General features: G+C 44.2%; 1 non-coding gene across 1 annotated transcript; it reads right to left on the bottom strand.

Annotated features, from left to right (window-relative positions):
* Window positions 1-11,308: 11,308 nt before the first annotated feature.
* Window positions 11,309-11,383, bottom strand: TRNAP-UGG (transfer RNA proline (anticodon UGG)). Its single transcript has one exon. It is a non-coding gene; the product is annotated as a tRNA-Pro (tRNA).
* Between the last annotated feature and the right edge of the window lie 5,361 nt (window positions 11,384-16,744).

Genomic DNA, 16,744 nt, shown 5'->3' with positions numbered 1-16,744 from the left:
CCTTCCTATCCGTCAGATATAAATCGGATGACCTATATTAATTGCAAGATGGCAGGCACACGATTATCAACTCTATTTTTTATCAGACAGTGTGTGTGTGTGTATATATATAGGGTGAGTCTATTCTAATAACACCCCCTAAGACCCTTATTATGCTAACACTTCTCGCTTATTCTGCTAACACCCATCTTCGTGCCACACGCACCCACAAAACAACCTCCCCTCTCCTACCTGTAGCTTTCCCACCAGAGCGAGTGAGCGAGCTCCGGCCACCCCCCGTGGCACACAACCGCTCCCTACCCACCTTCTTCACCTCCTCGCGCCCACCTCCTCGCCTCACACACTTCTTCTCCTTCCGACGGGCGCGACAGCCACCAGAGCCGGCCCCTGGGACTCCCCCACCCACCGTTCTGCCGCACTTGCTCCTCCACAGCGCCAGCCCTAGATCTCGCCAAATCGTACTTCTCTGCTCGAACATGGCGTCCTCCCCTCCCTAAGCCATGAAGGCAGACTGCAACTCCGTTGGCTCAGGCCTGCACCGCATCCCCACCCCCCCCCCGCGGCAACTCCCAGTACAAGCCGGCGCTGGATCTAGGCAGCGGCGCACCCCCGCACCCCCCAGTGACGCCCTGTGCCGGATCCAGGCCGCGGTGCCCCCCTCCTTCCCCCGCGCCACTGCCCAAAATCCCGGCCACCCGTGCCGCGCACCACGGGTCACGCTTGCTCCAGGGGTAATCTTCTCTGAACCCGGCTAAGATCCATGGCCGCCGCGCCACCGTTCGCCTGCCTGACCTCCCTTTGTCTCTCCCCGGCCTTCTCCGTCTATGCGTTGCAGTTCCCTGAGCAGCAGATGCCGTTGACCCCTCTCGTCGCCATGGATCCTGGTGACCCTCCCCTTCTCCATGACTCGCCGGCACCGCGCCCCTACCTTCCTGGACTCGCCGGGGCATGAGGCACCCTACCCCAACCCCACAGCAGCCACTCCTCTGATGGCAATCACCACCCCCAACTATGGATCCTCCTTCCTAGCGCTCACCAACCGAATGCCAAATCTTCCTGACCCCATCTCGTTTCTATGTGCAGTTTGGCAGTGCGTAGACGTACAATGCGGTGGCGCTGACAAAAACAACGAGGAGGAGGATGATATGTGCCTTGTGATTCACAGGAACTGGTGACCCCCATCTTGCCAAGATCCCTCCGCCGCCCCTCCTACTCCTCTGCCCTTCCCTTCCCTCCCTCCCAGGCCGTGCGCCCCTTGCCATCGACGAGGTCAACGGTCGACTCTGTGGCCACCACACTGTAGTTCGGTTCGGTATGTGCCACTGTCCTCCGGCGAGTGCGTGTGTAGTGCACTTTAGAGATGATGCTCTAGCTTTTCGGCTGTCAACACCTCCGTCTCCCAGTTTTGGCTGTCGACAGAGACATGGGTCACATCTATCCACATAGGTGCAGTTTGGCCCAAGCACTGTAGTTCACTTGTTGAAGAAAAATTTAAATGTAGCTGTAGTTCTTGATTTTATATGTTTTGCGGTTCAGCTCAGTATACACTCTTTTGTAGGACAGGGGTTCAGTTATTTTGAAGAGGTTCGCTGCAACAAATGTTGTTAGTTTATTGTTTATGTCTAAGGGGTTCAGTTGGGGATTATTTATTTTCTAGCATAGGGGAGAAAAACGAAAAAGGTGAAAACATAAATCGGGCGTTTTGGTACAGTATGGCATGTTGGAGTACCCTGCTGTAGTTCGGCTAGGATACCATTGTGGTTAAAGAGTTTAATTTCATGTCAGTATTGCAGTGCAGTGCTGCGGGGGTGTGGTCTAAAACTTTGTGTGTTCTGGTGCAATTTGCTAGTCTCCCATCTGCAGTACCCATGTCTTCAGTAAAATTTGTTTGAAAAATACAAAAGTAGTTTATTCCAATTTGTGCAACAGCTCATTACCCCTTGGTATGAGTGCAATTTGTTTCGTGTATCTCAAAATTCAAGCGACTACATCAATACTTGCAGTGCGTTTGGTTCTCAGATGTGGTTCACTTTTGAGAGTGATGCTGTTCACTTGTGCCCAACATGAAAATGCAAAACAATTAGCGAAACAACAATAGTAATGCGGTTCACTTTGATAATTGTCGCGGTTCACTCGCCCTCGTATCTGCGGTCCCCTCGCGTTGATAAAAAAAGTCAAAAAAAAACAACAAAAACCCCTGTGAGAAAATTTATGCATAAATAAAAGAAATCATGAAGTTCGCTTGCCCGTTTGATGCAGTGTGGTTTTCAGTTTAAAAGTAGTGCGGTTTTCTTCCTTGTCTTAAAAAATTACGTCCCACAAAAAAAATCATGCTGTTCGCTAGTCTGTCTAACGCAGTGCGGTTTTCAGTCTAAAAGCAGAACGGTTTTCTTCCTCGTCTTAAAAAATTTACGTCCCACAAAAAAGAAACCATGCAGTTCTTTTACCTGTCTGATGCAGTGCGCTTTCAGTCGGATGAAGTACGCATGTCGATTTGGGTGTTGCGAAAAACAGAGTATCCGCATTTCGGTAAATTAGAAATTCCCCTTAAACCGTAAAGAGTTAGAGCGAGTGTTCTACATGAAAAAGTTGCGCCTCATCGATAACTTTCCAACGGCATACCGTTTAAATCATTCCGACCAGCGGTTTGTAAAAATTTCGTGAAAAACGGCCGCTGCCACTTGTCATCCGCCGCATGATTCTAAAAATTAACTTAAAATCGTAAGGAATCTCAAAAAGATTTCAACATATGAAAGTTGGGTCTCGTCCATAGCTTTTCAACGGTATATTACATGCCTCGTTTCGACAAATAGTTAAAAAAATGGAGCGAAAACAGTACCGAACATTTAAAGAAATTTGTAAAACAGAATTCCGTGATTTAGTAAATTTGAAACTACTCTTAAACCGTAATGAATTAGAGAAAATAATAGATATTAAAAAGATGCACCTCGATGATATCTTTCCAACGGTGTATCATTTTCTTCATTCCGACGAGCGGTTTAGAGAAAAACACGAAAAAACGCTCGCTGCCACTCGTTATGGGCCGCACCATTTTCAAAACTGCTTTTAAACCGTGAGGAATCTCAAAAAGTGTTCAACATAGCGAAGTAACGCCTAATCCATAGCTTTTTAACGCTATATTATATGCCTTGTTACGATAAACGGTTAAAAAACTAGAGCGAAAAAGATACCAAAAAACACGGTGTGCAGTTTTTTTGCGACGGGAAGTTCACTCGCGTGAGTACTGCAACACACTTGGTTCAAACAATGACGTGCACTTGCATTGAGCGTGCAATGCGGAAGTGTTATCAGTATAGTTATTCTGCTAATATTAGCGGAATAGACCGACCGTGAGGTTATAAGACTAGAAATATCACATTTTATATATGTTTTTTACTATGATTTTATGTTCGTAATTTTACATAATATAAAATATTTGTTAAGGTGAGTATATATTTTCTTACATTCTCTTTTTACATATGAAATAAGAATTTTTTTATGAAACCTAAAAATATGGTGCATTGTCATCAAAATAGAGAGGGGGTGAAGAGTAACTATTCTCACCCAGGGTGACGAATAGCGCGGCCATATATATATATATATAATATATATATATATATATATATATATATATATATATATTAACGCTCAGAGATCCTTCCACAACTCCCTGCGAGGAAGCAATCCCAGAGCCATCATATCCATTTCATGTCTCCAGTAACTAGTTCTAGTTGTATAGGTCGGGATACAACTCCGAGCGTCCGTTACCGTGGACACGGCTATTCGAATAAATTAACTTCCGCGCAGGGGTGCACCAACTTACCCAACACATTCGATTAGCTTTGGCCGGACACACTTTTCCCGGGTCATGCCCGGTCTCGGCTGGTCGGCACGCCGTAGTCCTACCTAGGCTCAACGGAGAGACCAACACGTCGGTCTACATTCTAAGCGCTCAGGGGTCTTGGGCCCATCGCCCTTTGCAATCCTGCGTGTTGCATGGATGCCTGGGATCAGTCCTGGCTACCTCTTTATACAAAGCAGGTGCCTACGCGGAACACCTGGGCGCGTGCCGCTCAATCGCTAATGTCTGAAGAGCTTTCGGAGAATCATACGGAGCCAAGTGCCTATACTTATTCCCGCGTGGTGGTTAGTGCGAAAAGGCCAGAGGCCTACTCAGATCACATATCCAAACCCGTTAGTGTCTTGGGAGTGCACGAAAATGATCAATGATCCATGATCTGTGGTCACGTCGCTCCGTCTCACGGACTTACGACAAAGGCTAAGGATGCACGGCTATGCCGTGTAATTATCTCGCGGGTACCCTCCAGGTCAACCCAACTCACAAGAGACTGTCGGAAACTCATGTCCACCTCTACCGGGGTAGTACCGTCTGTCCCTCCAGTTCCGCGGAAAAAGTAACACTTGTGGTACCCTCACGGTCAACCCGACTTCATATTTCTCTCGCGGGTACCCCTCTGGGCCGACCCAACTTCAACATGGTTCTGGGGTAAAGTCAAAGTAACCGTGTGCCCATAACATCAAGGGGAAATCCGAGGAATCACCCTGGATGGAGTCCCACTCGATGTAACCATCAAGGTGACCTTGGAGGAATCACCCTCGAAGGGTTCACACTTGAGGTGTTGCACGACAGAGTTGTTATCAGGAGTGGGTATGAGGAATCACCCTCGGAAGTCCATGACCGATTGGGTACACTACAGAGGTATCATCAGGAGTGCGATATGAGGTATCACCCTCGACACTCGATAGTAGCTCTGCAGAGTCGTACACCTAAGGTGGTGTGCAGTGTTGTGTCAGTCTCTGCACCTCGATCACGTTGATCGAATCATCGATCATAAAGCGGGGGCAACAGGGACAAGGTGAGGGGTCACTGGTGGATCACTAACCAACCAATACTAAGCATATAGGATAAGCAGGTAGGTAACAATAGCAGGTTACAAAAGCAGGCTATGCATCTGAATAGGAAGAGACAAACAACAATAGTAAAATCTAATGCAAGCATGAGAGAGAAAGAATGGGAGATATAGGAATGATCAAGGGGTTTTTGCTTGCCTGGTAGCTCTGCCAAGAAGGAAGGGTCATCGTCGATGTTGTCGATCCCAGGGGCATTGGCAACAGTTTCGGGATCTACCGAAGAGAAGAGGGGGAAGAAATAGTAAATATAAAGCAAACAAATGCATCACAAAGCATGACATAGCAAGATGCAGTGCTAGGGGTGACCTAATGCAGTACTAGGTGTCGCAGATGGACCAAGAAAATATCAGGGAATATTTTCCTAGCTTTGGCATTTATCGGATAGAAGATCCTTAGTGAAAGGTTCCATGTTTGCAGTGTTAGAGGCATGTGGATGGTGTATTCCGATTCGTCTTATTTTTTGATCATTTTTCATATATAGATTATTTTCATCCGAGTTACAGCTTAATTTATATGATTTTTCAAAATTTTAAACATTTTCTGGACTTTCTACATTTTATTTTCATTTAAAAAATAACTGAAATTGCTAGGGGTACCCAGCTACGTACCTAGTCAGTGGCTAAGAGAGGCTGACGTGTGGGTCCCGTTGACTTAGCAGTCAGCGGTTGACTAGTCAGATGGTGAACAGTGCGGGTGGGGCCTGCATGTCATAGTTAGTGGTGTTAGTTTTAATTAAAAAATGTTTATTTTATCGGGGGGTCGACATGTCAGTGGCTAATTAGCCTAATTAGTATTAATACTAAACCTGAACTAAACAAGGGCCGTGCGCCAAATACAGAGGGCCAGCTGGCCTCGTTGGGCACGCATGCCCGCGTGCACGCCGGCGCTCGACGGCTGCGGCCAGGAGCAGCAGGCCGGGGCACTGGGGAGGCGGAAGGTGGCATCACAGCGACGACGGTAGGAGGCGGGCGCGGGATAGGGGTGTCCATCTCACCTATCGGGATGTTTGTTTCTTCCTCGAAAAGTTTATTATGGCTTTTGCTCATCAAAAGCCATAATAAACGAGTGCTTTCAACAATAAGCTCGGGTATTGCTTATTGTTGAAAGCACTCGTTTGTTCCGGCTCGTTAGTTGAAAGCACTCGTTTGTTCCGGCTCGTGATGTGTCTGACGCATGCATAGAATCAAGATCTATTGAGACCAGGATGTTTGTTTCTTCCTCGAAACAAGAGATACGCTCTGGCTTATTTGCATTCGACCGGAGAACCTCACTTATCAACTGCCGTGGATTGGATCTACTTACAATTTGAGAAACTGGCTCCAGAACCCCTGTTTTTGATGCAGAATCGGTGGTTCCTTCTCTTTTTCGTGATTTCATCCATAAATCAATGGAAAGAGCACTTTATTCAGTGAATTGACACGTTCCTGATGCTTTTACAGTAGCAGCAGTCTCGGTAGCAGAAGTAGATCCGAGTGTAGATACCGGGATCATATCACCACTATTGACTATTTCAATTCATTCACATCTGCTCGTATCAATCAAAGTTTCCTATCAAGCAATCCCAGCAGCAATCAAGTTGGCACCCACTATATAAGATGCACTATTTCCTGATCTTGTCCCAAACCCAACTCGGCACTTTTAGACCTGGCCCTCCCTTCTCCGACAATATATGCAACCTTAAAGAAAAGAGACCACTCTCAGAACGACCCTTCGGAAAGCCCCACAACAAGCTATCCCAGAAGAAATTGTATAACTTGGCCAAAGTATTCACTTCCAGTTCCCTTTGCAATAAGATCACAGTAGATACTGTTTAGAAGGCTCACTCTCTCGTCTACAAAAAAGAGATGTGTGCTTACTTCTTGGAGATTGACTCCTGCCGGTAAGTGCACACCCTCAGTAGTATCTCTATAGACTTTATAGAGTATTTCCAATTGATAAATGATTTGTTCTTTAAGAACATCTTTGGATATATCAGTTACTTGTGTTTCAACATTAATAGCATTTATGTGATGGATCATCCGGCCAGCCCTAACGGCGACAAGAATAGCTATCGACAATGACAAACCCAATGAGACAATATACTCAAATAGAATCGTTTCCATAAAAATCTGCCATCATTTTTTAGTCATACTTGTCCCTTAGCGGACTCACTCTTGTCTTGCTTCATCTAAGGAGTGATAAGTGCCAGGAGTCTGCCTCTAGCATCAATACATGTCCTAGTTACGAACAAAGAAGCGGTGCTGTCTCCTTAGCGTTAGCGGCCTTATGCCTATTTCAGTATACGCCCGTGTCAATATGTCTAGACTTACCTATACCCATGCTTCCTTCTTCTTTGACTAGCTTGCTTCCCCTATCAAATAGAACGGGAATGACTGCGTGCTTGGCCATCGTTAGTAAGCCCGCGTAGGGTAGGACCATCATCGAGCAAATGTTCCTTCAAAGGCGCGGAGCGTGCTATGGCAGATTTTCATCCCGCAAGAGGATGCGCCTAACTAAAACGCCGAAAGGCAGTGCAGCCCAATCCGTTGCTTTGCTTGTTGGGTCCACTTTTTGAAAGTTTCTTTGTTCGTAACATTAGTAGTTACTCACTGCATTAGTAGTTACTCACTGGGTGGGTGCACCAACGGCTTTCTAGGAATTTGAGTTGCTCAATACGGACGGAAAGATTCTTTCGTGAAATAAAAGAACGGCAGGTTGATGAGGGAAAGGAAACCAGATCTTTTTTCTATGGTATGGCCTGGGTGGCCTAAGCGAAATCCCGAGATATGAAGGAGCCGATCAATCTACCCGCCCGAGGTAAGCTTGCTCCTCACTTGAGTTGAAGCTGCCTCCGCTCCCTGCCGTCATACGGATTGATTTACTTTATCTTGACATACGCTACGCATATATTTGCTAGAGATATCAATCGAAATAAATAGGAGCTTTCTGAAAATAGAAATCGATATATCCATGGTATTGAATGGACAAGAATTGAATGGGATTGTGGCACCCAGTGATACACTACGCCATGTTACGAACAAAGAAATGATCAAGAATTTCATTATGGCATGGCGCTATAGGCCATCGATTCGGTTATAGGAGTAGACGCGGGCAATGGCAAAGAGGAACATTTGGATGGACGACCTCCAAGACACGAGTCACTACTTTAGAACTACGTTATTCCCTGGCGTCAGGTACACATCCGGGGTTGAAGAAGGGACGCATATCAAATAAATGCGATCTAGATCCCTTTAACAGATTAGCAGCATCTTCGCATTCCGAGCCGAGACTATTATGATTACCTACCGAATTGGAGGAATCAAAGATCCTTACTTGAGGAACTTAACTGGCACTCTACTGATTGGACTTTACCGACTTCAGAAACCAGACAAGATTCTATACCGAGCTGACCTATCAACCAGACGGACTTGAACAACTGACCTGTCTGCTATTGTTATTGCCGGGCCTCCAGACCATACCAATTCACCGAGTTAGAAACCGGACCAGAGCTATTAACCGACTTGACGTGCTTTCCTGACTGACAGACCGGACAGACCAATCCAACGAACTGACTTTGCTAGCTTATCGAGCCGAGGAGACAAGACGGATCCATATAAGGATACCAGCAACCCGAAGAGAAGAACCCCAGTTTATTAGAGAGATCCGTTCTATTTCACTAGTTGGGTTTCTGTCTCGGCCTGGCATCTTTGGACAAGAATAAGAAGTATAAGTAGCAGCTTCCTATTCCTTAGTACTTTCCTGTAGTGTAGTTTCTCAAACCAGTGCTTTTCCTGGAATGGATAGAATTCCTCAACTCTAGGAAAACCTGGTATGACAAATTCCGTATAATATGCAAAATTCCGTTTCCGTATAAAATAAATAAGTAGACTAGCTCTGGACCGGAAATCGAAACCCTGGAAACAAAAGACAGGACAGGTATGAATCACTAAACCTGAGAGCTTCCTTCTCTTCTCCCAAAGCCAACTCTGGATTTTCCTCCTTCCGGCAAAGTCAGAGTGATGCTATCTCTCCTCTCCCCGGCCCTCCGGGATGAAGAATGTCCAACATCCTCTTCTTGGATACCAGATTCCATCCTTATCCACCTGGCTAGAAGCTGGCTAGAAGATCGAATTTCTTGGAATGAGTATCTTTGAGGTGTTTACGTAACTCATCCAGTCCAGAAATAGCTTGACCTGTCCAATTTCGAACGAATCAAGATATCCTATCGTTCCGGTAGCTATAGTAGCTATCTGTTCTTCCACTGGGAGAAGGTTTGATTGGGATTGTTTAAGCAATTCCCGTCATAAAAACAATGGATTCTGGCTAGTTTTATCGAGAGCAGAGGCGAATAATAGGCTTGTCACTCTGCGAATTGAGCTAGTTCCTATTTGGATTTGCCAGCTACTTGTTTCATTGCGGCACATTTGAGCCGCTGATCCTACTCTGGAAAGTGAAATACCCACATGAATAGCAGGTCGAATTCCGGCATGGAATAGATCCGCAGATAAGAAGATTTGTCCATCTTGGAGATTACATTAGTAGGAATATAGGCGGAAACCACTCCAGTTGGGCATACTCTCTTCGCCTAAAAGAGAATTGCATTGAGTGGCTCTTTCTAAAAGGCGTGAATGCCAATCAAATCAACCCTATCCTTATGGAGAATAGAGATCCACCCACCCACCTTCTATATTCTCCCATCCCCGAGGGAAGACCACGCACGGCCGAGAAAGAAGTGTCTCGTATTCAGCAGCTCGCCTAAGTCCTAACGTTAGTGGAAAGAGTAAGATAAGAAAGCTTAAGCGTGGTAGCCCACAGACCAAATATGAGAAGTTATGTTTTGAAAGCTTCTTATTGAGTCTAGTACTATCCTTTGGAAATTCTTGGTCCTCAGATCTGATACCATAACCAGCATCTACATGCTCATGCTGCAAACTATCACATAGGTCCTATTTCAGGTTCATTTACTTTCTCAAATAAGTAACTTTGTCTAATGTTCCCCGAACGAGTAGTTAAAACAACCACCCCCTGATCCGAAAGGAATGGGTGTTCCTGAGGCTTATTCAAAGGGCTTTCTAGTGAGTTAATGGGGAATGAGGGTATCACCCATAACCAGTTTGAAGATGCAAAAATTCTGTTCTTGTCAAGGAGGGGGATTAGCTACACAACCAAGGAAGGCCTTTTTAGATTATTAATATTCTGACTGCTTTTCACTCTTGTCTAGATCTTGCTTTTGCTTAGAGGGCAGGCCGCAGGACAAAGCAAGAGCTTGAATGCGAGGGGCGCTGCGAATGTTTGCTTCGAAGGAGCCTGTGAGCCAGCGATAATTAGACCCGTTAGTTAGTAGGGACAACTTGAAGTAGGGACAACTTGAATACTCCGCCTGTGTCTAATCATCCACTCGACCAGCCAATGAAACGAATTGAGATGAAAGTGATCGAAAGTTATCTCCCGTAGAAGGAGCTATGTTTGCGAAGGATCGAAGAGAGCGTTGAGGGCGCTAGCAACAGCGTGTTTGTTTCAACACAAGAAGTGCCGATCCAAGCTTTAAGAACTCAATCGTCCGTCCGACCGAATCACTCGTTTATGGCTCTGATTCCAAGTCAGGGTTTAAAACAGCGGTGACCCAGCTAGTTGAAAAGTTTTTACTTGGAACACCAGACATGAGAGCCAGCTACAGAGACAGCTAATGATATCAAAGTTGACGAAACAAGAGAGTTTCATTCAATTCTTTTCAGAGTGTACGCCTATGATCAATAGTTCCTTATGTAAAGGATCTTTCCCTTCTCATATTCTATTCGAGAGTTCTCAGTATTTAGCAAAGCTGTTCCTATCTAACGGAGGGCTATTGGATCAAATGAAAAAACATTGTTGAGAAATAGTAGCCACCCGAAGTAGAGGGAATCCAACCTTGCCCAGTCGATGCTCAAGTGGCCCAAAGAAGCAATCTGAAAAGGGAAGAGCTTGTTCTGAAGGAACCGCACTCAAAGGGAATGTTTACTTTATCAAATCATTCTTACTCCTTGGTTACCCCTGATGAAACGAGCCTATTCATTTGACCATTCACTAGTTTGTAAACTGCGCCTACTTCATGCACAGAACTCCGCTCTACTGGAGGCTTGGCATGCTCGAAAAGAAAAAAAGCGGAGTCAATCTTTTCAAATTCCTTGCGAACAATACCGAAGACTTGCGGCGTGTAGTTGCTTGCGTGAGATTTCTCAAGATTGTAGAAAGGGGTTTTTAAAACAGGTTCCTTCCGTCTGAGAGGCTTTGCAATCCAACTCAGTCTCCTTTGTGTGCGCGCACACGCAAGCCAAGTTTCACTTTTAATACCCCTGCCTTCCCGACCACGGATAGGCTGCGGGGCTTTGCACTTCGGCCCCATTGTGTGAATACCACATCAAGGTGACAGGATTCGAACCTATGGCCCTCTGTACCCAAAACAGATGCGCTGACCAGACTGCGCTACACCTCGTCCCCCCCTCAGAACATATGGATCTACCCGATCGATAAAGAAAAGAACCGCAGCGCTGTCGCCCACCCCGCTTTGGGCACGGGGAGGCGAGAACCACCGCTTTTAGGAAAGAAGCCTACAATTTGATTCTCGTCTCGTTTCACTTGCATTTTATTTCGTTCAGTCTCGTTCTGAGAGTGGAATCGAACCACTCACTCCGTTTGGATTTCGAGTCCAAAGGGCCCAGCCAGCGAAAGAGGATTTACAGTCCCACGCAGCCTGCCAGAACCTTTTTCTTGCTTGATTTTTATACGATTTTTTGAGCAACTAGCGCGAAAGCCGTTGCGCGTTAGCGCATCCGTTTTCTTGCTTGATTTTTATACGATTTTCTGAAGTGATCTGTCCAACTAAGTAGAAAAGGACACTAGAGTGTGGCTACACGTGGTATAGGGCTGCTCGTCCCGCCTGGTGTTTAGAAATGACATCCAATCTTTCGGTACCTATCATATATTCTAGGTGGATAAACTTATTTTTGATCAGCATCAATGGGAGATCTGATGTTTTAGAATGACCTTCCCCCGATCAGAGAAGGGGCTTGGTCTGGAACGGATTGAGACGGAAAGCGGTAATCAATCGCCGCGTGGTGGAACGCTTGTTGGAGAAGGGTAAGCGCCTCCATGTCGTAGGGGTGGGTAGGCCAATAGAAGACTAGGGAACTTAGCCTAGCCACTCAGTTCTGCCCCGAGCCAAGTCTATTTAGTGTCAGCGAACACATACCACTATCTATATATAGGTTTTTCTTTTTCGTAGAGGTTGTCGCTTAGGTCCTTGGACCCTTCCTTCATGAAGCTTGAGGAAGCACTCACTTTTCTATCCACGGCATTCTTGGTTCTGCACTTAGTCTTGAACCTGTGTTGGTTTGGGACGTCAATCTCATTCGTCAGCGGTGTGTGCCGCGTACTATGATTGCTTTCTTCTTGCTGTCAAATCCCAGTCTATCTTTCACTGAGCTTCCTTCGCTTGGAATTCAAAGTCCAAAAAAAAGAAAGAAAGCGTACTGTGAGGTATGAATGATCAAATGTCTACGGGTGTCATTGAATATCATGGGGTACGAACTTCTAAGGTCATGGCGTAGGGTATTGGATAGGCTGGTCCGCTGGTCGAAGTCATTGCAGGGTGTGCTACGGACAGCTATTGTTCCTGGGCATTTCCTTTCTCTCGTCATCACGCCAACATACACAAGGCTTGCCTTCACAGGGCCCCACCTTGACTTGCCATCATGGCTACACTCTTTTCATCAAAGCAACTCTTCTTAAGAAGACCCCTTGGTCCCCACAACGAAGTTCCTCCATAGAGAACCCAACTGCACAGCACCATCGCAAAGGTTTCTTCGTAACTCGATTAGTCTCACTCAAGAGAACTCATCTACACGGAAGGTCTTTTAAGTGCCAGTTGTACCCGCACAGAAGTTCTGCGCCCTCAACTACACCAGGATGCCCCCTGCAGTAGCATCACAACTTTTCTCACCATGGACAGCTCGCCAGTCTTCTTGCATCAGCCACACCTAATTACAAATGACCTTGGCCTCTCCATGCTCGTCATTTACATTTAAACTGCACACCCCCTTGTTGAGGTCTTACTCCAAAGGTACGGCCTCTAGCACATGACCATTCCTCACTCAAGTCATCGACACCCTCGTCGATGTACGTGTTGAAAGAAGAAATTCCACTATCTCTCAAACGAAATGAGGTTTTTGAACTCCTATATAACAGAGTTTCATTGATGCCAAAGGGGGTTTTCCTCAAACGATTGGAACCAGAATAAAATAAAAAAAGAATGAAAGAGTCAATCTATCTTAGTCAAGGCGCTTGCTCTGCCACAAAGGGAGGCACTGGCAAAATCTAAATAGAAAAGAGATGTTTCCAATTAAACCATAGATGTCCACTTCATACTTATAGTATTCTATTTCGGCTTGCTTGGGTTCATTCAAGGCATCTTCATATCTATTAAAGAAATCAATCAGCTCCTAATTAGGTCCCCCAAGGCGAGCGAAGTGACGTTTTTATTTCTCTTCCTCCGGTCAGAAAAAAAAGATTTTTAGGACCGGATGCATAACAAGAAAAGACAGAATAGTAGTGGTGCCTGCGCGCAAACAATCTTAGAACTGAGCTCTTGTAAAGGTGGGCGTTCCTACGCTCAAAGCCCATATCTCAGATGCATGCCCATTGGAATAGCCCATCACCAGGATGAAATTATCCATTTAGCGCAGTTCCCCTTTCCTCTCTTCTTATATAAACTTCACATCCTAAACACCAAAAGGAAGGGAGAAGCGAACTCGACCTGGTGGTTTTTTATCATTTCATTGACCTTCAAACCGCTCTTGCCCTCCCCTTTCACTTTCTTTCCTAAATGTGTGACTGATACCAATCCCTATGTTGTACACTCTTCCACTAACTAGAGAGAACCATGCCTGAAGTAGAAAGAACCAATTACAAGTGTTCATAGTGGTCTAAGAAAATCAACCCTGACCGTGAAGGTTCCTAGTGTTGATACCAGTTGTTGGAGATAATGGAAGGAAGCAACAAAACAGAGAGAGGATCCAGTGTAATCTTAACTACATCTCAGCTCTTATACAAAAGCTTATGTTACAATACATGGTACCAGTCCAATTTATAGAAAAGCCATAATAAACTTTTGCTTATTATGGCCAAAAGCACTCGTTACAATACATGGTACCAGTCCAAATATCGGGGGGTCGACATCTCAGCTCTTACCACTTTTGCTTATTATGGCTTTTGATGAATCAAGATAACAATATTTGGCTCCAAAAGCCATAAAAGTTCCAAAATCACCTATTTAAGAGCTTTTATAGCTTTTTGGCCAAAGTGGAAAAGCTGCAAAAGCAGAAGCAAAAGCCCAAACAAACAGGGCCTTAATTAGGTTTCATGTCATTCTTTAATCCGGTGTCAAGGCGAGCATATCTGAACTTGTCATAACTTTTGCATCCGAGATCCATTTTAGACCATCTTCATATCCATCTTGATCTGCTCAAAGAGAGCCATCCGATGGTGACTTCCAATCATAAGTTTGAATTAATCTTGACGTAGCTTTGCAAATTTAACTATTGTGCCACTTTTGAGTGTCAAGACATGCCCCCTGTTTTCCGCAAAGCTAGCGTGCCGAAAAATAACTTATATCGTGTTTTCTCTCATGACAATGTCAACACTCCATCGACCATTTATATGTTCTTGGGGAGGTAAGTATATATCATCCATTGCTTGTTTGAACCTCTTGTTGCAAACTTAGGTGAAACCTTCTCAACTTCATTAACAATCCATCGGTAAAGTTCCATAGATATGCCTCTCAAAGCCATACGGCAAACCATCTTGTCCACCCTTCCATAAGATCTAGAAAATAATCAACAATGAATTTCCTCCAATCCTTTCTTTGCCTGCATAAAATTCTCATTAGTGTCTAAAGCGGTGAGCTGCAGTTCAGCCTTACCTATGTTGGCGATAACAAGCATAGGCTATTGATAGATATGCAATACACCGATCAACATGGTAGTCGGATGCTTATTGTGCCAAATTTTACATTTGGACATACCACAAGATAAATTATAAGTGATTCGTCAAAACATTGATAACCCTTGGATATTTGTTGCACTACTCATAACGAATCACTGAAAGCCTCAATATGTGTAATACCTATGCAAACAAAAGCTGCAAAATAACATTGCATATTCGGCTTTGATTATTGTGCAAAAAATATTTTAAGCGACATTAGGCTTCACAAAATAGCACCATAAGAATATATATAAACAACACTAACAGGTTGGCCATTGTTATGAATTCAACCATCAAAGTCTCCATAGTACTAGAGAGACAAGGCTAATATCAACATTTTGCATGACATAAATCCGATGCTCAATAATGAAGCCAACACTGATTTGGCCTCTCATAAATTTGAAAGATTTGTAGGCCAAATCGTATTAAATCAAAGCATAGGACGACCCACCAATTTTGCTATGAATTGGTGTATGCAACATATTTTGAATGACATCCATCATAATGTCTCAACTCCATGCAAGCATAATATAGGTATACGTATAAATTTCCATGCACACAGACGTTGCCTTGGTCTCCAATCGAACTAAGGACGATGTTAGGATACTACACCCGCCATGCTTTGACATACTCTTAGGTCGATAGATAAATATCAGCCATTACCATAAGGTCCATGTAAACTTCATCCACCAAAGCACATATAGCCTAAATAAACAAATGAAATGAAAAAGCAAGTATTTTTGGCACCTTGGATTAGCAACAAACTTGTATCTAATCGAATGCATGATGATGTGGTAAAACCCTTTCATGATGTAAGAAATTATATTACATCCATGGACCGGAATAAGCCCATGGGAGGTAACCAATCATACTCGAGGATGAATTCCATGGCATCGACATCAATGACATAGTTGGAGAATGTGGATAATGTGTGGACCGAAGATGTTGAAACCTTTGGCTTGGTCATTCATAGTTTTCACTCTTTTACTTCTTCACCTTTGTTGCACTTATTGCACCGGAAGCTTGCACATCATTCTTATTTTGAGTACTTCCTTTGAGAACACATGCCATGTTCCCCTTTTCAAGTTCTTGTGCACTAAGTTTTTGAAATTTCTTATTTCGCCAATATGATAAACTGAGTAGGCTTCCCGACTGTTTTTTTGAAGTAATGACAATTCTTGTTTTACCTTGTACACTTTCAACTTCTTCTCTTCAGATTTGGTACTTGATTGAGTCATCTCATTGTCTTTAGTAGCCAATGTCAACACTTTAATTGGCTCTTTATGCTTTAAGATCAAGTCTGAAGTAGCATACTTACGACCATCTTTTTTAACGCGATAGACTTGCTCAACCACCTCCTTATTCTTCCTTCTGCTCTAGACCAATTCTTTTTGAGTGAAACGGTCTATAACATATGTTTGTTTATTGAATGTGGGCCTTTATGGAGCTGCATGATCTTTGTGAGATGACCTAAAATAAGATGGAGAATTTAACACTTGAATCATACCTGTCCCATGATGAATATGCATAAAAATTAGCATAGGGAGATATCCATGGCATTGGCATTGCCGGCTGAAAGTGCAACTAATCCCCAGGTGGTTTTGGTAATTCATAACAACATATAGCTCATTGAACTAATATCCATTCAAGTTAAATATTTCAGAAAGTTCAATGATTGGCATGGCATGGACTAGAGATGTGGACCCTTCAAAATGCTAATGACAAAGATTGGCAAAAGCTCAAGACTCTTCATTTTTGTTTTAGTGATCCAAGATCACATTGAGTTCATAGGAAAGCCAATACTATTAAAAGGGGA

Source organism: Triticum aestivum, chromosome 4B (assembly GCF_018294505.1).
Source record: "Triticum aestivum cultivar Chinese Spring chromosome 4B, IWGSC CS RefSeq v2.1, whole genome shotgun sequence".
Taxonomy (NCBI): Eukaryota; Viridiplantae; Streptophyta; class Magnoliopsida; order Poales; family Poaceae; genus Triticum; species Triticum aestivum.
Note: the sequence above shows the minus strand (reverse complement) of the source record. Positions and strands in the feature narration are given on the sequence as shown.